Source organism: Schistocerca cancellata, chromosome 1, assembly GCF_023864275.1.
Source record: "Schistocerca cancellata isolate TAMUIC-IGC-003103 chromosome 1, iqSchCanc2.1, whole genome shotgun sequence".
Classification (NCBI taxonomy): domain Eukaryota; kingdom Metazoa; phylum Arthropoda; class Insecta; order Orthoptera; family Acrididae; genus Schistocerca; species Schistocerca cancellata.
In genome coordinates this window covers 601,450,300-601,470,371 of record NC_064626.1, presented here as the reverse complement: position 1 = coordinate 601,470,371, position 20,072 = coordinate 601,450,300, and positions in this window count along the sequence as shown.

Genomic DNA, 20,072 nt, shown 5'->3' with positions numbered 1-20,072 from the left:
AAAGGAGTTTAACAACTAGGTACAATAATTTCCCTGTCTATACCAGCAGGACTCCTATTAATTGGATCCCTTCACAGATCCACCAAAAAACCATACCACAAGCAACTCAAACATTACCAAAACCAGTCACTGTGCAGCAACAGGGACAAACTGCAAGTAATCAGGGGCACACAGAGCCCAGAAGCAGCCCCAAAGACCCAATACACGTAATCTGCTGAGAGGACTGACCGACCAACCAATGGTCATTCTTGATTAAATCACAGGAATGAGAAAAGGTCGCAAATGAATTGCCAACTGACAGCTTGTTACCAAAAGGTCACTTCAACAGACAGAAACACAATGGTTGGCTGCGGCAACAAACTCTTGACAGAAAACCGATAGCCATCAGCCTCTCGCAGAATGGAGCCTTTAGTCACTTCCCGCACGATCAGCCAACCAACTGCTTCAGTTTGGAGGCGCAATTTCCACCCAGCACTGTCCAAATGAGACTCACCCGCTGCAAAAGTTAAGCCCACTGGCAGCAACGCAGCTGCATTGTCGCTGGACGGAGAAGGCAAGCAGAGTAAGTTGCCTGGAAGAAAATCAGTATGAGCCAATGCTGCTCTACCTCCACTGAGACGATAACCCCCGTCCCACAGCTTATTCCTGACAGAAAAGAGACAGAACAGAGGGACTCCACAGAGCTTGTTTAAGCTGACTGATGTGTACTTGGAAGGTCCTACTGCTAGCTAGATTATGGATTAAACTGTTAACAGGACCAAGCACTCAGAGAACCTGATAAGGTTCTAGAAAATGTGGCCCTAGCTTTCTAGAAATACCGACTTCGCTACTGGCCCCAGAGCTGAAATTACAATCAAAAGTTCGATCCCCAACTTTCACATGAGCAGGCTGCTTCTCCTGATTATAACGCTTGGCTTGTCAGTCATAATTCAGATGGATATTTTGCCTAGCCCTGTGCCAATTCAGCAGAATAGCCTCTGTGGTGACCTTTTGTGGCAAAAGGTCATAATATTCCACAAATAGGACAAGGGAGAATTGAGCGCAAGTAAGCAAAGATTACTAGAGCAGAAGTGGCTTTCAAAGCCTCATGTTGGGCGGAATTAAAGGCAAGGTTGATCTGTGGGAGCAAGACATCCCACTTGGTATGGGTCTTAGTATGACAGATGATGAAAGCAGCCATAAGGTTCTTACTTACACCCTCGGCTAATGAGGCCTGGGGATAGAAGGGTGTCATTGTAATATGTGTAATGGCATTCTGAAAACAAAATTGTTTAAATTCTTTTGAAACAAAGGCTGGGGTATTGTCACTAAGGCCCCAGGTGGATCAAATATAGAAAACACCTTAGAAATATGGTAGGTAGTAATTGCAGCTGTAACTCTCCTAATTGGAATAAGTCAGCCGAACCGCAAAAAGCCATCCGTGACAACACTGATGTAATGATATACTGCCTTACTTTGAGGAAGGGGGCCCACATAATCAATTAATAATCTGTCCATAGAGTGTTGTTTTCTCTCTGATTGAAAGTGGCCCCTGGGTGAGTTGTGAGGCTTTCCCAGATTACATAGCTCGCACTGCCTCACTAACTGTCAGACATGCATACTCAATGATGGCCAAATTACATATTGTTTCACGTTAGTGATGGTCTTGTTAACCCCCAAATGGCCCCCAAGCAAGGAGTCATGGAAATAACAAAAAATGAATGGGACAATTCAACCTCACTACACAAAATTCCCTTAATCAACAGATATCCCGGCACCTGCTCCCCAGCAAGCAGATGCTTTTGAATTGTCCCCAGCTTGGGGTCCTGGTCCTGCTTAACACCAAGATCAGCAAAGAGCTCCAGCATCTTGATTAAGATGGCACCAGCCAATTCCTCAGACACTTTGTCACACTCAGTTACCTCCTCATCAGTCCGGTTAAGTGCGTCAGCCTCCTGGTTGTCAGCCCCTTTTATACACCACACCTGAGAGCGGAACGTGATTATGAACACAGCCCACCTAGCAATTCTGCCAGTTTTCCTGGGATGAGGAAGGACCCAGAGTAATGCCTGTTTGTCAGTTTTGACATCAAACTGTCTATGCTTGAGGTAGAATTTAAATTTTTTGAGTGCAAAGAGCATGGCCAAAGACTCACACTTGTAAACAGAGTATTTTAATTCAGCCAGTGTCAAGCTCCTATAAGTGTAGGTGACAGGTCGGCCCTCCCCAGAACACTGACAATACCAGCATCGGATCCATTGGTCTAGATGAGAAAGGCCTTTTGAAAGTTTGCGAAAGCCAAGACTGAAGGATTACTCAAGGTAGTTTTTATGGCCTCAAAGGTCTCTGCTGTATCTCTTCCCAAATGAAGGCCTCCCCTTTTTCACATAAACTATTAAGAGGGGTGGCGAGCAAGGCGAAATCTGGAACAAATTTATGGAAATAATTAGCCATGCCAATAAACCATCACAAGGCGGAGATGCACTCTTGGTCAATCTTTATCCTGCCCTCTGAAAAAGATGCCCCAAGAAGGATATCTGAAATCTAGGTAGACTGACTTTAGATTGTTTAACCATTAACCCAGCTACCCAAAGCTGCGATAACACCACCTGAATATGACACAGATGCTGGTCAAAAGAACTGCCCTATAATTGAGTGCCAGCCTAAAATCCTTGCCTTGTCCCTTGGGAATGAGAAAAAAGGGCGATGCATAAAGTGGTGTGGAAGGCCTGTTAACCACATCCTTCAACATTTGGTTCACTTTCTGTTGCAATATCCACATTTTGGCGGGTGACAAACAACTGGAGCTTGCCCCAAAGGGACATCATCTGATAAACAAATTTTGATTTTTGTCCATTGTGCCTAACCGGTTAGTGGGGACTTCAGGATAACCTCCCCAGATCTTCAACAGCTGGTGAGCCTGACCTTGATCAAGATGTTTAATGATAAATTCAGATTGAAATGAGTTAAGTAGTTTGAGTGTGCAACTGCTATGACAATAACAAAGGGCAATTTTTTTCAAAGGAAAAAACTTAAAGGAAAAGGTCTTACTGGTAAAATCAAGCACCAACCCAGTTTGCTGAATAAAGTCAAAAGGAGTAAGGGAATGGTCTAATTCTTAATTATGGCCTGTTTAAATGGCCATGAAAAATAACAAATCGATAGTTTCCCCCACACTCACCTATGAGAGGCAATAATTGGCCATTAACTGCTCAACATCTCTGAAGAGCGCTACACAAAGGAGACATTCAACATAACCCACCACATTCCAAATACAAATGGTAATCTAGCAAAGAAACTGATCTGCCACAAACTGGTTCCTGGTTAAGTTGAGCAGAATCATGTGGCAAGGAACAACAATTGATGTCGCAGACACGAGCGCTTCGGCTATGAGGTTAGTTAGCGTTGACTAGTCTCCGTTTGGTGCATATGGTGTCACCTATTAGGTCTCAACACACACTGGACTGGACAGTCACACACCAGATGACACTCTTTTCCACACAGGAAACATGCTTTATGACCAGAAGGTTTAAGTGGTAACTGATGGGTTTGCTGCCTTGCACTTGGAATACGGATTCCAACCCCTTTTGCAGGTTGTGCTGCTCACCTGTGAAACTCAAAGCCTCCACGGAAGGCACCAATTCATTTAATTTAGAAAAATTAATGGGCTTCTGGGCAAATGCAACCTATGACCGATCTACTGGTCTCATGCTCTGGAGAATGTTGAGCACCCTGTCATGTTCCGTGACCATCATATTTAAAGTGGCAACTGTCGTGCACACTCTCTCTGTGTATTTGAGCAATAATGGTCATGATCTAATTCATTACAGACATGGCGTGGTAACTTTAACTGTATTATGTGACTCCTCAGATCTCTTAGAGTGCCCCTTTAGTATTTCCGAAAGTACACTACTCAGTGAACCTCAGGTCAAAGGCTATAATAAACATAATGTAACTGAGTGGGGAACCTGCAAGGCATCAGCACAAATCTCAAAATGGACAATCAGCCATAACAACTCTTCAACCTGGTGCAGTTGGTCAGTGGCTATATTGGAAACACCCCGAAACAAATGCATAATTGGGTTAGGCAACTTAGCAAATGATTCTACACTCGAAGTACCAGGAAGATAAGTGTTAGTATCCTGGACTGGCTCACCTGACAAGTCTTGGGTGGCGCCACCCCTCTCTGTGCCACTAGCCTCTCCTTCTAATCTCATCACACATGTCAGTAAACGATTGACTAACCATGTCGTCTAGCTCTTTAGTAAGAGGGAGATGCCTCAGTCAGAGATATGGTCCCCCTCCAATGAAAAGTTGAGCCTGAACTCTCACTAACTGCTTGTGAGTTAGCTGATCCCCTTCAAGAAATTGAATATTGCGACTAAGCTCACTGAGAACACTAGAACAAGTAGAAAGCACTGCACCTACCTTGCCAATCAGGTCAGAAGAAACACAAATCAGGCTGTACAAGGTCATGTGCAGCCTTGCTGCTAATTCAGCGATGCCACCATATATTGGTTGTGAATGTAACTTAAGCTCCTATTCTAGTTGGTCCCTTTTAAAATAGGCCAGGCCAAGGCAGTTTCTGGGCTCCATCTCTTGTAATACATTCCTACAAAACCACAACAAATATTACACAAAAATCTTAATCAGAAATAAAATTCAATTACGAAAACACAAGTGATGTCAAACAAGGGGAAGACGAACTCCTCCCTCACTGCCCCCCTTTCACACAATGGAACAACCCTGCTCTGCAGCTACCATTCAAAAGGTCTTTCATTGGTGGTGGCAGGAATTCATGGATGGGCCAAACCCCAGGTTCAACATCATTTGTGGTTGACAAAATCTAGATTTATTTGGTGAAAACATTTGAAATTTTCCTTTACACTGGAATAAAGAGAAAAGCCTGTTAACAATAACCAATAATCACAGAGCGCCAGAAGGACTTTAAAATTTGCTTTGAAATGTATCCTATTTATTTTTTGAAAAAATTACAACTAGATCAACATCAATAATCACAGGGTGTAAGAAAGCATAGAATTTGCTTTAAAATGATCTCTTAAAAAATTTACAACAAGATCAAAATCAATAATCATCAAGTGCCAGAAGGCTTAGAAATTGCGTTCAAATTTTTAACTATTACAACAAGGTCAAGATCAATACAGAGCCCTATATGGCTTAAAAATACTCCCTTTTAAAAAAAATAAAAATAAAAATAAAAATAAAAAAAAACTTCAAGAGAAATGGATCAAGATATTTTACAATTATTCCAAAAAAAAGTTTAACTGCGTAAATGCCCACTTCAAAACAACTAGATCAAAGTGGTGGCTACGAGAAATACAACAAATGTAAAAACAAAAAAACAGGAAGCAGACCTGTAGGGGATTAAAAGTTTTATAAATTGACAACAATTCAAAATATATATATATAGACAACAGACACACACAAACACAAATACACTCAAGCAAACACAACTCACACACACACACACACACACACAACTGCAGTCTCTGGCAACTGGAGCCACACTGCGAATGGCAGCACCAGTGCATGATGGGAGTGGTGGCTGGGTATGGGTACGGAGAAGGCTGCGATGGGGAGGGGGAGGGATAGTAGGGTGGGGATGTGGGACACAAGTGCTGCTGGGGAGCATGCAGGGACAAGGTCAAAGAGGGTGGGGCAGCTATGTGCAGTCGGGAGGTTAAACGGAGGTCAGGGAGGGTAGATTAGAAGAGAAGTAAAACACTGGGTGTGATGGTGGAATGAAGGCTGTGTAGTGCTGGAATGGGAACAGGACAGGGGTGGATGGGTGACAACAATGACTAATGGAGGTTGGGGCTAGGAGGGTTACGGGAACGTAGGATATATTGCTGGGAAAGTTCCCATCTGCGCAGTTCAGAAAAGCTGGTGTTGGTGAGTAGGATCCATATGGCACAGGCTGTGAAGCAGTCACTGAAATGTAGGATGTCATGTTGGGCAGCATGCTCAGTAACATGGTCGTCCACTTGTTTCTTGGCCACAGTTTGTAGGTGGCCATTCATGGAGACAACCAGCTTGTTGGCTGTCATGCCCACATAGAATGCAGCACAATAGTTGCAGTTAAGCTTGCAGATCACATGACTCATTTCACAGGTAGCCTTACCTTTGATGGGACAGATGATATTTCTGGCCGGACTGGAGTAGATGGTGGTGAAAGGATGTATGGGACAGGTCTTGCTTTTTGGTCTATTACAGCAGTATGACCCATGAGGTAAGGGGTTGGGAGCAGGGTTTGTGTAGGCATGGACGAGTATATTGTTTAGGTTGGGTGGATGGCAGAATACAACTATGGAAGGGGTGGGTAGGATAGTGGGTTGGACATTTCTCATTCAGAGCACGAAGAGAGGTAGCTGAAATCCTGGCGGAGAATGTAATTCAGTTGCTCCAGTCCTGGGTGGTACTGAGTTACAAGGGGAATGCTCCTCTGCAGCCATATGATGAAGGTTTGGGAGATGGTGGGATAGTGGAAAGATAAGACACAGGAGATTTGGTTTTGTACAAGGTTGGGAGGATAATTACGGTCTGTGAAGGCTTCAGTGTGACCCATTGTATATTTTGAGAGGGACCGCTTGTCACTGCCGGTGAGACGACCATGCGTGGCTAGGCTGCATGGAAGGGACTTCTTTGTATGTGATGAGTGGCAGCTGTCGAAGTGGAGGTACTGTCGGTGGTTAGTTTGTTTGATATGGACAGCGAAACTGATGTAGCCATCTTTGAGGTGGAGGTCAAAATCTGTTGAGTAGGACCAGGTGAAGCAAATGGGGAGAAGCTGTCGAGATTCTGGAGGAATGTGGATAGGATGCGCTTGCCCTCAATCCAGATTGCAAAAATGTCGTCAATGAATCTGAACCAGGTGAGGGGTTTAGGATTCTTGGTGTTAGGAAGGATTCCCCTAGATGGCCCATTGAATAGGTTGGCATAGGATGGTGCCATGCGGGTGGCCATAACCATACCCTTATCTTTTTGTAGGTAATGCCTTCAAAGGAGAAGTAATTGTGGGACAGGGTATAATTACTCATGGCGATTAGGAAGGAGATTGCTGGTTTGGAATCCATCGGGTATTGAGAAAAGTAGTGTTCAGTAGCAGTAAGGCCATGGGCATTAGCGATGTTAATGTAAAGGGAGGTGGCATCACCAGTGACTAGCAGGGCATTGTGTGCTAAACTGGCAGGAACTGTCTAGAGTCAGTGGAGGAAATGGTTGGTACCTTCATATAGAGGGTAGGTTCCGGGTAATAGATTGGAGGTGTTGGTCTATGAGAACAGAGATTCTTACATTGGGAGCACAGTAACTGGCCACAATGGGGTGTCCTGGGTGGACTTTATGTGGACTTTAGGAAGCATGTAGATGGTAGAAGTGCGGGGAGGGGTAGGGTTGAGCAGACAGATGGACTCCAGGGAGAGGTTCTCAAATGGACTTAAGGATTTGAGAAGTGACTGGAGAGTCTACTGGATTCCTGGAATGGGGTCACTGTGGCAAGGTTTGTAAGTGGATGTATCTGACAGCTGGCGGAGTCCTTCTGCCAGGTAATCCTTGTGGTTCAAAAAAATTGTGGTGGAGCCTCTGTCTTCAGGTAGGATTATAAGGTTAGGATCAGTTTTGATGGATGACTGTGGTTCTTTCTGTGGATGTAATGTTAGTTTGCATGTTGAGGGATTTGGGGAATGATGGTGAGGCAAGGTTAAAGGTTAAGAAATTCTGGAAAGTTAAAGATGCACGACCTGTCTCATACATCCCCCCACTATCACCTACTCCAGTCCAGGCACAAACTTCATCTACCCCATCAAAGACAAGGCTACCTGTGAAATCCTTCATTTCAGTGACTGCTTCACAGCCTGTGCCTTATGGATCCTTCCCACCAACATCAGATTTTCTGAATTGCGCAGGTGGGAACTTTCGCTGCAAATATCCTATGTTCCCATAACCCTCCTGGCCTCAACCTTAATTAGTCATTGTTGTCACCCATCCAACCCCTTTCCTGTTCCCATTCCAGTGCTGCACAGCCCTCATTCCATCATCACACCCAGTGTTTTTACTTCTCTCCTAATCTATCCTCCCTGCCCTCCTTTCAACCTCGCGACTGCACATAGCTGCCCCTCCCTCTCTCCACCTTGTCCCTGCACACTCCCCAGCAGCTCTTCAGCGTCCCACACCACCACCCAACTATCCCTCCACTCCCTGCTGCAGCCTCCTCCTCACCCCCATCCAGTCATCACTCCCATCATGCACTGGTACTGCTACTCACAGTGTGGCTCCAGTTGCCAGAGACTGCAGTTGTGTGTGTGTGTGTGTGTGTGTGTGTGTGTGTGTGTGTGTGTGTGTGTGAGAGAGAGAGAGAGAGAGAGAGAGAGAGTTGCATTTGTTTGTGTGTATGTGTATGTTGTCATTTTTTGATCAAGGCCATGCTGCCCGAAGCTAATCTGTGAGTCTTTTTGTTGTGCCTATCTGCGACTCAGCATCTCTGCTATATGGTTAGTAGCAACTTTCCTTTTCATAACACTGTTACATTCCATCCTGGATTTTCCACTGTGTGAAATACATATATATATATCTGCACTTAACTAAACTTGCAATAGAGATTAACTTGGTGAAATTTAGTAATTGTCCTAGGGCTAATCTTCCTATTTGCACAATTGTGAAGCTTGATTCTGGGAGGGGAAGGCAGGCGAGGGCACATATAATGAGGAACGGAAAATTAAAAAGATCCATGGGACAGAGCATTGCAGTGAGCATAAGAACTCAACTTAAGTGACAGACGACCCATAACCACAACTCAACACAGAATAGCAGTCCTAATGAGGTCCTAGTACCGGCCTCTGCCCAGAAAAATGCCTGCTTTCTCTCCTGCCATCAAGTCAACCAGCTAGTGAGGCACATCAGAAAAGTTGGTTGGCCATTCAGACAACCAGGAGCTGGGTCAGCATAGAATGTGGCTAACTAGCCCAGCCTGCAAAACTGACAACTGATATTAGTGTTAGATAAACCTAGACAGTAACCACATAAAACACAAGAATAATTCACCACTTGAACCTTCTGCAAATTTGTTCCTCCTCTCTCTCTTTTCCTTCCTTCTTTCATTCTTTTTCCTTTCTTTTCTTTTTTCTTTTCCTTTTCTTTTTTAAAAAAGAAATAGAAATAACACTTAAATAAGATTACATATCCAGAATGAGATTTTCACCCTGCAGTGGAGTGTGCGCTGATATGAAACTTAAAACTGTGTGCCGGACCAAGACTCGAACTCGGGACCTTTGCCCTTCGCGGGCAAGTGCTCTACCATCTGAGCTACCCAAGCACGACTCACAACCCTTCGTCACAGCTTCAATTCTGCCAGTACCTCATCTCCTACCTTCCAATCTTCACAGAAGCTCTTCTGCGAACCTTTCAGAACTAGCACTCCTGGAAGAAAGGATATTGCGGAGGCAAGTGCCTGTGAAAGTCAAATGTCCCAAGTTCGAGTCTTGGTCCGGCACACAGTTTTAATCTACCAGGAAGTTTGATATGAGCACACACTCTGCTGCAGAGTGTCAAGATCATGCGGTTATTAATATGGACATTATTATTGTCACTGGTTGGTAATGTGCGACGTCTGAACGATCATATTACATGTATCATACAAGGGTTGGGATTTAAATAGTGGCAGCTATTTATTCACAACCAATACAAAGAGTTACATGTTTGCAGCTGTTACTTTCCTTCAAAGTAGTCACCAGCGTTGTATAAAACCCGTTGCCAGTGATGTGGAAGGTGTAGTATACCGTTAGCAGAGCCTGTTCTGTTGATAGTGTGAATGGAGCAGTCTACTGCCAGTCGAATCTCTAGAACAGTTCTGAAGCGCATGCCATGAAGTGGTTCCTTCATCTTCACAATCAAATCAGTCACAAGGACTTAATCTGTGGAGTATGGTGGATGACACAGTACTTCCCAGTCCCATCGAGCGATCAGAGCAACCACTGCTTGCACTGTATGCACCTGCGCATTGGCGAGCAAAATGATAGGTGGGCTGCACAGAAAGTGTCGCCACTTATTTTGCAAAGCTGGCCGCAGCTGATGCTCCAAAAATGAACAGTAATACTGTGCATTGATGGTCTGCTGTGGAGGAATGTAACGCGTTAGGATAACACCATCACAGTCATACACGAGAATCACCATAACCTTAGACAGCTCCATTCGCACCATCAACAGAACAGGCTCTGCTAATCGTATATATGCCTTCCACATCACCAGCAATGGGTTCTACACAATGTCAGTGACTACTTTGAAGGACAGTAACAGGTGCAAACATGTAACTCTTTTTGTATCAGTTGTGAATAAACAGTTGCCACAATTTAAGTTCCAACCCTCGTAAATGACAAGTAGATGTTGTGTTATTGTACTGTGCTGTCATCTTTAGCATTTTGAAACTGATATTGTTTTTGTAGTTATTCAATCCTATGACAAGTCATTTGTTTCAACTGTCTATTTCTTATTTGTCTAACCACATATTTGTTATGTTCAGCATTACAAAATGTTGTAAATTTATGATATGCGTGACCTAAGAAATGGTGTATGTTACAGAATAAAATGTCGGAATGAAATTAGCAAATAAAAAAAATGCATCCCAACCCAGGATTGAACCCTCGACCTCCTGCATGCTAACCCAAAACTTTATACACTGCACCAACTACAAAATACAACCAATGTGTGCTGACAGAGGTAGTCACCATACATGTGGTTACAGTGTTGCCAGATTGCCACTCTTTAATGTCCTTTTTCTGCCAGATGTACTCGCCAGCCAAAATTTTGTGACAGACACTTTTTTATTGCTGGCATGTGAGGAGTCGCGCTGCGAAGCCCAAGTGTGCGAATTTCGCTTCACCCTGTATATATTACAATAATCCAAGGTAAATGCAGTGAAACTATTATTTGTCCCCAGAACTCAAAAAATATGTTCATATATACTGAAAACATTTAAACAAGAGAGTAATACTTTAAGACTGACTGCTCATTCAAAAATTTCACTAGATACAAATACTGTACCTTACCAGTATAGCACATTATCAACAGTCCACAGTATCTGCTACATGACAGCTGTCTCCCTGTGCAGTTAGGGCTCAAGGACATCCAACTGGATGGCCAATGTGTGTGTAAAACACCATCAAAAAAAGGAGTTTAACAACTAGGCTCAATAATTGTCCTGTCTATCCCAGCACGACTCCCATTAGTTGGACCCCTTCACAAAAAAACAATACCACAAGGTACTCAAATAATACTAAGACCTGTCCCTGTGCAGCAATAGAGATGCATTGCAAGTAATCAGGAGCACACAGAAACCAAAAGCGGCCAAAAGACCCAATAAACGTTGTCCACTAGTGCAACTAACCTAGCAACCAATGGTCATTCCTGATTAAAGCACAGGCAAGGGAAAAGGTTGCAAGTAAATCGCCAACTGACAGGTTGTTACCAAGCGGTCACTTCAACAGATGGAAACACAATGGACAGCTGTGGCAACATACTTTCAATGGAAAACCAATAGCCATCAGCCTCTTGAAAAATGGAGCCTTTGGTCATTTCCCACACAATCAGCCAACCATCGTCCCAATTGCTTCAGCTTGGAGCCCCAGCTTCCTCCTAGCACTCTCCAAACGAGACTCATCCACCATGAAAATTCCTCCCACTGGCTATGGCGTGGTGGCAGCGCCACTGGACGACCAGAGGAGAAACATAGCAAAGGAAGTCGCCCAGACGAGAAATCAATACGAGCCGACATGGCTCAGAAACTAGTAAAAATGGTGTAAGCTTGTCAGAACAAATACCACAGGTGAGCCAGTATGCAAAACTATCAACTGATGGAAATTAAAATGTGTTCATAAGTATTACAACATTTGCACATATGTAATAATAATATTTTATTCTCTGCAGTGTCTTGCATTAATTTAACTACTAGTTGCGTAGGCATATACATTTTTTAAAACAATCCTGTAGGTTTGCAGAGGTCCTCCAGCACTCAGGCCTAAAAAAAGGGAGCCTGGGATTCTTTTGCCCCACCACTTCCCCACAATAAATATTGGGTCTGGTTATTGAGAAGTGATAGATCTTGCATATCAGAGAGAGGAGATAGTATCCTCAAGAGAAGAATGTACTTGAGGTACCTGTGGTATCTCTCGTGCATGACTATAGGTAGTTTGTCCAATACATCCATTCACAGTAGCTTCCAATTGCTTGATGGCAGTCAGAGCGAGTTCCAACTGCTTATGAACAGCAGATAACTCATCCCGTACCTGAGAGCAACGGTCTTCTGACGGATGCAACTTTTATTTGAACACTAAACAAATAAATTTAAATTAATCTCTCAGATTCTGTTTTCATTTCAGGGACTATTACGCTACTAGGATTGCAAGTTCCCTTTAAGATCTGGAGCTGCAAAACTCCTGACAGTGGTTTGTGTAGTATCATGTGAAGCGTGACATGACATTTTCAGTATCGTGTGTCGCACTTCGAAGTTTCCGTGGTGACGAAAGATGTTCTTGACATTTAAAAATAAGCAAGTGCTGGGACATCCCACTGCAGAAGATATTATTATGATATTTATTGATGGGTGAAGGGCTTGAACCATCATTCTACAACGCGAGACATCGAGTGAGCATCTCCACCTGCTGTGTAGGGCTGCTTTTTCCTTGGCAGCAGGCTTTGAAGGTGTTTAGAAGAAAAGGAGAGAAGGAGGAAAGGTCATGGCTACAATGGACACTGAAAAATGACTGTTGAATTAGCTTATGGAAAATATACTTCTCATCTTGATCTTGCACAAGCTACATATGTGCAAGACAATCTGTAAACTCGCTTTGTATATGAGTTTTTGTTGTCGTGGCAGTGTGGCTTCAGTTGCCAGAGACTGCAGTGATGTGTGTGTGTGTGTGTGTGTGTGTGTGTGTGTGTGTGTGTGTGTCTGTGTGTGTGTGTCTGTGTGTGTGTGTGTGTGTGTGTGTGTGTGTATTGTCTATGTTTGACATAGCCATATTGGCCAAAAGCTAAATTCCATTCTGGATTTTCCTTATGTTCGTTTTAGTCTTTTGAAGCAAGCGTCTATCAATAATGGTTGAAATGTGTGAGATAAAATTTCAGATTCCTTGAAGGCAACTTTGTTTCTCGAACTTTCATCACAATCATATAATTCCACACTAATTTAGAAGAAAGAAATTAATGAGCAGAACAAAGTGAAAAATTTTATTATAAGTATCAGTTTTTTCTACCTACACTGCAATAGCGGAAAGCAATTTTCTGAAAATATATTTCTGCCTAAGTTAGGATAATGTACAACTGAATCTCACAACTTACTATGAAATACATTATTCACAACACTCACAAACTTCCAAAAATTCTCAGAATTGAAACTGGGGGAAAGATTATCTGAACAAAGATAACACTGCTGAAATTTTTATTCAAAATTTGTAGTACATATTCTGAATCACCTACTTTGTATCTGATAGGGGCTTTGATGCAGCTTTGATGCACTATAATCAGTACACAGTGCCCAGTAATGTTTGATAGGACACAATATTGTGTAATACTGCTGATAAATGATCTAGCTCGACATTCCTCTGCATCATATCATGTCATATGTTATCCACGCCATAACCCACTTTATGGACCTACACTGTTACTCACAACAACTGTGAGTTACAGCAAATACACACTAAACTGGATTCTATGCATCAGCAATCTTGCCACTGCATGACATTGTAATTCATGAATTATGCAAACATTTGCAGTGCTAGAGAACACAGTGCCTTGCAAACCAACTCTCTGACAAAGTGTCTTTTTCCAAAGCGACAGTAACACTCACCAGTGCACTGCATCAACAATTGTCAACAATGTTGAACAATGATGTCATATAACTGACTTATTGTGTGGCTTTGCCACTGCTCTAACTTTGCAAGTGGCCCAGTCTGAATCACTAGTAGCCGGCTGATTGTACCCAAGATTGTCAGTAGTGAATGATGACTCTTCTGCATAGTGTAAGCTAATTTTTGACCTAGTGCTGACTCAGCCACCAAGGCAGACACATAGCCTGCCCATCAGTGCCATGTTTGGAAAAGGGACATTTGCCTATGTTACTGCTCCAATTCTTCTGTGGCAATTGGAACAATCATCCACAGAGGCCACCACCAACTGACTTAGTGTTCACCCCAAGCTATCACCATTTCGTACACTGAGCCCTCCGTATGATTCACCATAGTGGACAGCATGCTCACTACCCAAGATGTCACAAGTGATGCTACAAAATTTGTCACACTAATGAGCCACTCAGATGAACATGCAGACGTGATAAGCAACATCATCCTTGCACTACCGGTGGATGACAAATATCCTGCAGTCAAATCAGCACTTCTGCAACACATTTCCCAGACACCAGAAGAGCAACTGCAACAAGTGATGCGCAATGAATAATTAACAATCAAGACTCCATTACATCTAAGGTGACAGTTACAAACATTAATCAATTTTAAATTGATGCCTGATCACATGCTGTGGACATTGTGCATACCGTAGCTAAACTCCCATCTCAGTGCAGCTCATCATGATCACCAATGAGGGGGAATTGCCACCCTGCATGTCTGTTGGTGTGACACATAATTCGGCGAAATCACACATAACAGTGTCTGCCCTTCAACCACCCAAAAAAGCTGCATGGCGCACAATAGATGCTCTGGACTGCAATTATCATTCAAGCTGCCTCATCTCAAGCCAGACATTTCTCAGACGTGGGATAATGCAGGCTCTGCATCCTGTCTCATTTCAGACAGCAAGACTGTTTAGTTGATCCCAGTTCTGACATAAGTGTAGCACTCTGAGCTTTCCTGCTACAGCACATGACAACAGCGAAAAACTCGACAATCACTGTTTATGCTTCTGGACCCAGCATATTAGACTGGGTGTTTGTCATGATGGTCACACAGAACTTTCTAATAGCAGATGTCAGCAAACCAGTACTCTCCACACCCTCTGGGAGATCCTTACTACATCTCCTCCACAGACAAGCAGCAGCACACCCAAACAGATAGCCATTATTGTCATCTATTTTACTGAGTCAATTCATTCGCTAAAACTCAACAAAATCAGTTTCTTTACTTCGAAACCCACCTGGAGTGTCTACACCTCCAACAGGAGGATGAAACAGTACAACTGGCAATTCAAAAAACATGAAGAGCTCACCACAGTACAACATTGCTTAAGAAACTTTTGACCAATCTTACATGTTAATGATTCTGTTGTTCAGGTGAGAAACACTTCCGATGTGCCTATAAAAGCCTCAGAGGATGCACCATCACCTACACAGCCTTCACATAACAACAACGTTAGTAATGCGTCTCCTGCACAAGTGGTCCCTGCTCTTATCCTGCACCCATGAATTCTTCTTGAGCATTGTTCACTCAGTGTGACTTCACAAATGAAATGGGACACAAGATCCCCACCCTGTTGGCCCCTGTGGTCTTACACAGACATGGCCAAGGTAGTGGTCAATGATCTTTTAAAAGCTGAAATGATCAGACTTTTGGTCAGTTCATGTGGTCTTACACAGACATGGCCAAGGTAGTGGTCAATGATCTTTTAAAAGCTGAAATGATCAGACTTTTGGTCAGTTCATGGGAACTGCCTATTAAACTAGCACCAAAGCATGGTGGTACTTTACAATAATATTGTTACTACAGATCTCCTAATGCACATGCCCCCTCTCACAGTTACTCGATTTTGAATATAGAGGATGCTACTCACTACCTTGAAGGTAGTCCTCAGCATCCTGGACTGCAAACGAGCTTATCATCAGATGCCAATGAGTGTGAAAGAAATGCAGAAGATAGCTATCATCACACCTTTTGACCTATTCAAGTACCTTTTTACACCATATGGCCTAAAAAGTGCTGTCCAAATCTGGCAACGGTTTTTGGGCAGTATCTTGTTTAATAATTAATGGTGAAAAAAGCCACCTCCAATAGCCAGAGGTTATTTTCCTCTATCATGTTGTCAGTGCTACAGGCATCCACCCTACAATATAATAAATGGTACCCATCCACTAATTACCACCCGACAAGGCTACCACAAATTATGTAAGTTTCTAGGGATGATCAACTTCTACTAGCGCAATCTCCTGCAGGCAGTCACTATTCAAGATCCACTCACAGAAGCCTTCAAAGGAAAAACACACTAAAAGTAAATGGAAGATAATGTGGAACTCCAATATGCAGAAAGCCAACGGTGAGCTCAGAGGCTGTCTCTCTCTCGTGCGATGACCCTGACACACCCACTTAATCATTTAACCATAGCACTGAATGCAAGGGTGCCCCATACATTTCCAACACCTAGATTACATTGCACAATTTATAGCTGACATAGTCACTTGAAGGTGTCGACAATGTCATTGTTCAATATCTCATTGCTAAGCCATCAGATCAATATCATCCCTGCACAGATCGGCTACAATAAATTTTACAGAGATTCAACAGCCCAACAAACAGCTCCAAAACATCCTCAGTGATACAAATACTTATCTTAAACTCGAACATTGTCCAATATTGGGCTCAACAAGACTGATCTTGTTTGATATGTCATGGAACTCAACTCCTCCTTTGTGTCTCAACCATTTCGGAAGTTCATCTTCAACCAGCTGCACAAGTTGTCACATCCCAGCAATTGACTGATGAAATGCTTCACTACACATCATTTCATATGGCCAAACACCAAGAAAGGGTGCAAGGAGAGGACATGCAGGTGTATAGCTCATCAAGGATACAAAGCAGGACACCATGCACAAACACTCTTTGGACAGTTTACAATACTGAAAGTTCTGTTACAACATGTGCACCTTGAGCTGGTGGGGTCCCTCCCTGAATCCAAGGATTACCAAAACATCCTTTTAATCATTGACTATATATCATGGTTGGTAGGGGCCATCCCTCTCTGACACATGTCAGCAAAGTCAACAGCCACAGCTTTTATTGACATTGGAGGTGTCCATAACCAATGACAAAGGTTGAAAATTTGAATCTGCCCTCTCCAGTAAACTATGTACCCTCTGTGGTACTCATTGCTATCAAACTGCAGCTTACCACCCTCAAAGCAACAGCATTGTAGAGTGAAGAGATTACACACTAAATGCCCCCTGATGTGCTGCAGCAGTCACTGGACAGGAGCTTTACTATGGGTGCTATTAGGCATATGCACCACTCGCAAACACAGCCCACATAGCTCCCTCATTGAAATTCTCTATGGCAAGATGCACATCGTTGCCACCAACTTTGTGCTACAGGTGCCGTCGGCAGAAACCACTGAACATTCCACCCCATCAACAGGGTGAAAGAACATATTGTAAGTCTCAAGATACTACCTCCACAATCTCACAGTACCATTAAAGTTTTCATTCATAAAGCACTTGTGGACTGCAGCCATGTCATGCTTCGTGAAATGATTTGGCCCACCTTACAGCCTGTAACATTATGGACATGTTACCGGTAGATACAGTAGAACTTTCTGTTTGATCTTTACAATCTGTTCAAACTGTTCACACAATATTTCAACAGATAACATTTGTAGACACAGTATAAGTTCAGTTGAGAAGAAATATAGGATGGATTTTATAGCTTATTGACAATTATCTACAATGTAGACTTAGAACCAAATTTGCAACCACACAGTTATCAAGAAAATGCATATTACATACAAACAAACCTCTGAGCACTGACATCATAGAGATAGTCATGTTAATTTCAATAACAAACCAAAAGACAAAAATTACAAAGTGTGCTATACTGTTAAATTATTAATGAAATCACCTTTTGGAACGTTATGTCTCACCCAAAAACTTAGGAGACAGAGACACTGAAATGCTTCCTAGTTTTTGTCACTTCTAACCAAATAGAAATAGCTAAATTTGAAATATGAAAATTGCATCATAATTTTGAATTAAAAAGTGTTATTGATTTGGAAAACTGTTCACACCAAAATCACTTTTATTGTTTGTTAATCCTGATGTGGAACATAAAACAGATGTAACCTATTTGTACAAAAACAGAAAACTGCAAAGCACCTCTCTGACAATCAGAGTGGAAAACACACCGAAGTCAAATTGAGTATACCATTACAACAGAATATAAACATCATATTCTTGTAAATAATTACCAACAGTTACTGTAAGCATTATTGTCAACCTGTAAGTTTCATGTTTTTCTAGTTTTTGTGATAGCATTAACCTGTGTCAGAAAACTGTGAACAAAATCCAGAATAACTACTACAGCCTGAACCTGGAGGTTTTACGAGGTCTTTGACATCTTGAGGCCTATGACGTGCTTGGTTGTCAATGATGGTAGGAGTAGGATGTGTTTTGAGGGCCACTCTAGAAACCGTTGTCATCACTAAAACATGTGAATATTGTAACCAGTGGTGAAAATGTAATCAGAATTTGGAAGTAAACCATCTGGTGGAAAATTAAATCATGTTCAAGCTCTTTTTTCTAGACAAATGTTAAATGTCTTCCCAGAACCTATTTTTATAAACTTGCACAAGATGCAGCAGCAGCAGCATCAGCCTGGGAGAAATCACCCAAAACTTCAACAACACCAAAAAGCTCAGCAGAAATCAATTCAGCTACACATTCTTCACTTTGTCCAAATTTATATACTGTATGGTAGAAGACGAGCACTGGAATCTGATCATACCCAAAAGACATAAGGACAGGTGGATGAACTGACATTAGAAGCCTCTTTATCCAGAGCCAAACAAAGTTTTAAAACATGGCACATATACATTCAAAATACTGTTGAAAGGAAGACCCAGCAAAGTATCTATCAACTGAGTAAAATTCATGTGGACACTTCACGAAGATCCATTGACCAATGACACATTGACCTCCACCACACATCACGGCAGCTCAGCTGCATACCGTGACCATCAACAACTTTATAATACAACTTGACTCAATGACCTTAGCATCAAACTGCTCAACTAATTCCTGGTTGTTGAAGGTCACCACTCCGAACACAGTGCTGGAACTGGTTTCATTAATTGGCGTTCACACATTTCTATGAACTGCCCAGCAATGTGGACACTGCAGCCATGACATTATGAGCATTCCCCAAAGGTTTGATCACAATCACTGTCTCCAGAACATCACACCCCTCCGCCACCGCAATTGAGGATAATGAGGTCACCTCTCAGCCGACTGACCATGTTGAATTGCCCCCAAAAACCAGTATTCCACAACAGTTCCATTACAGCTAGACTTGGTGCCCATCCATATATCCACGAGATTACAAGTTTACCATGCTGATGCTCTGAAATGGGAGGGTGACCACAGTACCTCTGACACATCTAGCTTGGATGCCGTCCTGCTCAATACCCACAAGATATCGCCCCCCATTGCACTGTTGCACAGGTGCCACCTTACCACACCATCATTGGCCCATGGTGATCACCCTCCCCTAGTGCTCCACAATGGGGGGCAGGTGGGGGGAAGGGGGAAGGGAGGGCTCTCTCTGTGGTGATACCACATTCTGTAATACCGCTCACAATCAATCTCGCTCTGTGTGTATAGTCAGTGTGCTCTGTGGTCTTCAATTGTGCTTTGCTATTATGAACTGTTGAACAATAAAATTACTTTCTTCTGTATCTTATTGTGTTGTATGTTAAATCAAACAATGGAAAATCCAGGATGGAATGTAACAATACGAGAGAAGGAAATTTGCTACTCACCATATAGCGGAGATGCTGAGCCACGATAGGCACAATAAAAAGATTCACACAATCATAGCTTTCTGCCATTAAGGCCTTTGTCAGCAGTAACACACATACACACACGCACACACACACACTCACACAAGTGCAACTTACACACACATCTCCAGTCTCAGAGAGCAGAGTGTAGTTTCAGCTCTCTGAGACTGGAGATGTGTGTGTAAGTAGCACTTGCATGAGTGTGTGTGTGTGTGTGTGTGTGTGCGTGCGTGTGTGTATGTATGTCTCCTGCTGACAAAGGCCTTAATGGCCGAAAGCTATGATTGTGTGAATCTTTTTATTGTGCCTATTGC